The following is a 4678-nucleotide window of genomic DNA, read 5'->3' on the forward strand; positions in this document are numbered from 1 at the left end:
CCTCCTTCACTCTCTTACACCCTCCTTCACCCTCCTTCACCCTCTTTCACCCTCTTTCGCCCTCCTTCACCCTCCTTCCCCCTCCTTCACCCATCTTTCACACTCCTCCACTCTCCTTCACCCTGCTTTACCCTCCTTCACCCACCTTCACCCTCTTTCACCCTCCTTCACCCTCCTTAATCCTCCTTCACCCTCCTTCACCCTCTTTCACCCTCCTCCACTCTCCTTCACCCTCCTTCACCCTCTTTCACCCTCCTCCACTCTCCTTCCCCCTCCTTCACCCTCTTACACCCTCCTTCACCCTCTTACACCCTCTTACACCCTCCTTCATCCTCCTCCACTCTCCTTCACCCTCCTTCACCCTCTTACGCCCTCTTCCACCCTCCTTCACCCTCCTTCACCCGCCATCCCCCTCTTACACCCTCTTACACCCTCCTTTCACCCTCTTTCACCCTCCTCCACTCTCCTTCACCCTCTTTCACCCTCCTCCACTTTCCTTCACCCTCCTCCACCCTCCTTCACCCTCTTCCTCCCTCTTACACCCTCCTTCACCGTCCTTTACCCTCTTTCACCCTTCTCCACTCTCCTTCGCCCTCCTTCACCCTCCTTCACCCTCTTACACCCTCTTACACCCTCTTGCACCCTGCTCCACCCTCCTTCACCCTCTTACACCCTACTTCACCCTCTTACACCAATTTGGTTAAGAAAGTAGTTTGAGACTGATAGGCTGTGCAGGATCTGGAGAGGGGTCAGCAAGTTGAAAAATCAAGAGTACCACAAGTTGGCCGCAGGGTGATGGTAAAGGCGGGGCCAGAGTGCAATGCTCTCCAACTGCTATGGCATAGACCGTATGAGGTAATTATGACAGGTGGTACGTGTGCGCTTGTAAATACAAGGACAGGAATTGGGTGGAAACATTATACCCACTTATAATGTATGAGGACCCTAAGAAACCTGACGACGACCCAACTGGTGGGGATCAACATTAATGTTTTCACTGGTTCCTATTTACTCTGATGACTGTCGTAGAATTGTGTACATCAGCTCCCCACCGGAGGAACAGGAGAGTGGATAAAGAAACCCAACATCTGGATATCCGAGGTTCTTGTGCCCCGAGAAAGGCCAGGCTCGCCAATCTGAATCTCTGATCCAGACTGTGGATAGTCTGAGATGGGCGGCATGGTAGCACAGTGGTTAGCACTGCTGCTTCACAGCTCCAGGAACCTGGGTTCGATTCCCGGCTTGGGTCACTGTCTGTGTGGAGTTTGCACATTCTCCTCGTGTCTGCGTGGGTTTCCTCCGGGTGCTCCGGTTTCCTCCCACAGTCCAAAGATGTGCGGGTTAGGTTGATTGGCCATGCTAAAAAATTGCCCCTTAGTGTCCTGGGATGCATAGATTAATGGGATTAGCAAGTAGGATATGGGGGTAGGGCCTGGGTGGGATTGTGGTCGGTGCAGACTCGATGGGCCGAATGGCTTCTGTCTGTACTGTAGGGTTTCTATGATTTCTATGATTTCTATGATGGGACTCAGAGGTGAAAAAGACTCAGAGGGCAATTTGGGTATTTAATGGATATACAGTTCAAACATTGGGTTTGTGGAAATATTTATTCAATGTCACAGAACCTGGCTTTGAGGGTCAGTATTGTCAAGAACCATGTAAACATGTAATAGATGAGACTTGATTATAGAGATATTAGATGTTACTGTTGTACCTGTTAATTCTCAGATACTTTCGACCAGTTTGCTTACTCCAAGGTTTTACCCCAGTGCCCTTATTTGCAAGATGGACAAAGGACAAACACAAGTAAAGGTTTAACAAGTTTATTAATAACACTATTAACCCTTAAATTACCCACATAAAACAAGATTCAAGTATACTATCCGCAAAGATGGTTTGGTTAAACTGCAGGCTCGATTTTCTGAGTCCCTCTGGTTTGTTGTCACGAAGGTGAGTCTCGATGGCAGCTTCTTCCTTCCTTCCTTCTCTGGGTCAGTCTTCGGGATGGTCAAGGCCGCCTCCCTTGTTAAGTCTTCGTTCCTGGTGTGTCTGAAAATGTGTTCCTTTATCCCCCTGCCTGCTTGCCTTTCCAGAAACTTCTCTGGCTTCTGGCCAATGAGGTCCCAGGAGGGGGGTCCAATACCCAATGGGTTTCTTGATGTCTGCCTGACAGGACACCAGGGTCCGCCCCCAGGTGAACATCTCCATGCTGTTGCTTACATGTAACTGCAGGAACTCTCGGTGACAGAAAGTCTGGCCCGATCTGGGCTTCTAACAATAGGCCGGTGCATTTCAATGGGGTGCAATGATCTCCTGCTAAGTGTTGTGGGAATTACCCCGGAGTCAGACTGGAGGTTCAATAATACAGCTTTATTACGGACACGAAGCTTCGGGGAGAAAGCACTGGTACTCCGCAGTACTTGGCAGCTACCTTCTCAATAATACAATAGCAGTTGATCATTTTTATACTTCTCAGACAATGGATAGTCCGGACATTAGCCATTTAACACATTGTTATAGTTGAGTAGGCAGATCATGGTGATCGATAGTTAACACATCGTTACAATCAGACAGGTACAGACATGGGCATTTAACATCGCATTATTTCATAGAATGGATGCATTTCCTCTATCAATGACTATCAATGACTGGTTTCGGTCTATTCATACAGTGATTGGTTTTGCTGCATTTATGTATTTCTGTTCCCATCTATGGCTGATGTTGTTATCAGACCTTGTTGTCTTGGTTCTGTCCTTATCTTTAAAGTGCCTCAAGCTCTTACTCGCTTCCTGCAGCTTTTGGTTCCTGCATGTTTAACTTTAAATAGCTGTCTGTGCTGCATGTTTTAATCTAAAGTAGCTGTCTGTGCTAAAAGTCAGTGCCTTTTTAATGTCTCTTTCTCAGGTAACCATTTCATGTGCCAGGTACCCATCTCTGTGATTTTCCCCACTACATAAGTATCAGTAGAGTGCAACGAGCTTTGATGGGTGATTGATGGATCAGGCCCAGACATATTTGTGTATTTGTACAATTGGCCTGCCCGAGGTTTGATTGTGTTTGATTTTAATATGCCCAATTCTTTAATTTAGGATATCCAATTTTATCAGCCTTAAAACTAGGCCCTGTTTATATTATCACATTACCAACTTAATACCTGTGGTTATCAAAAACCTACCCAATGTCCAAACATGATCGAGCCCCCTTGATGGGTGAGTTACATTTGGTAAAGCTAAACTTTACTACATAGAACATAGAACATAGAACATTACAGCGCAGAACAGGCCCTTCGGCCCACGATGTTGCACCGACCAGTTAAAAAAAAAAACTGTGACCCTCCAACCTAAACCAATTTCTTTTCGTCCATGAACCTATCTACGGATCTCTTAAACGCCCCCAAACTAGGCGCATTTACTACTGATGCTGGCAGGGCATTCCAATCCCTCACCACCCTCTGGGTAAAGAACCTACCCCTGACATCGGTTCTATAACTACCCCCCCTCAATTTAAAGCCATGCCCCCTCGTGCTGGATTTCTCCATCAGAGGAAAAAGGCTATCACTATCCACCCTATCTAAACCTCTAATCATCTTATATGTTTCAATAAGATCCCCTCTTAGCCGCCGCCTTTCCAGCGAAAACAATCCCAAATCCCTCAGCCTCTCCTCATAGGATCTCCCCTCCATACCAGGCAACATCCTGGTAAACCTCCTCTGCACCCTCTCCAAAGCCTCCACATCCTTCCTGTAATGTGGGGACCAGAACTGCACACAGTACTCCAAGTGCGGCCGCACCAGAGTTGTGTACAGTTGCAACATAACGCTACGACTCCTAAATTCAATCCCCCTACCAATAAACGCCAAGACACCATATGCCTTCTTAACAACCTTATCTACTTGATTCCCAACTTTCAGGGATCTATGCACACATACACCTAGATCCCTCTGCTCCTCCACACTATTCAAAGTCCTCCCGTTAGCCCTATACTCAACACATCTGTTATTCCTACCAAAGTGAATTACCTCACACTTCTCCGCATTAAACTCCATCCGCCACCTCTCGGCCCAACTTTGCAACCTGTCTAAGTCTTCCTGCAAACTACGACACCCTTCCTCACTGTCTACCACACCACCGACTTTGGTGTCATCAGCAAATTTGCTAATCCACCCAACTATACCCTCATCCAGATCATTAATAAATATTACAAACAGCAGTGGCCCCAAAACAGATCCCTGAGGTACACCACTTGTAACCGCACTCCATGATGAATATTTACTATCAACCACCACCCTCTGTTTCCTATCCCCATGGTGTGACAATGGTACCTCTCGGGGTAACCTACAATGTTTTGAGTTATTAGCAATATTACATTTCAACATGCCGTGATCACCCTAATGCCATTAAATGGGCGGAAGTCCAGCTGCAGGGAATCATTGATGATTATACTTACAGAATTGCCACGAATAGGGATAAAAGAGCATATTGGGAGGTATCGGGGGATTGTTTGGAGTGCAAACTCGGTAGTTAATTCAGTACAATTGTCTGAACTAAATAGCTATTCATTCTGAGTTACCACGGAAGCTGGAAAGGGACTACAGTATGGAGCCTATGGAACCGAGTATGCACTCACCTTAATAGACCTACAGGGGGAGGGACTCCCAGAAACATTTAGTCATGTAATT

This window comes from Mustelus asterias, chromosome 26 (genome assembly GCF_964213995.1).
Source record: "Mustelus asterias chromosome 26, sMusAst1.hap1.1, whole genome shotgun sequence".
Taxonomy (NCBI): Eukaryota; Metazoa; Chordata; class Chondrichthyes; order Carcharhiniformes; family Triakidae; genus Mustelus; species Mustelus asterias.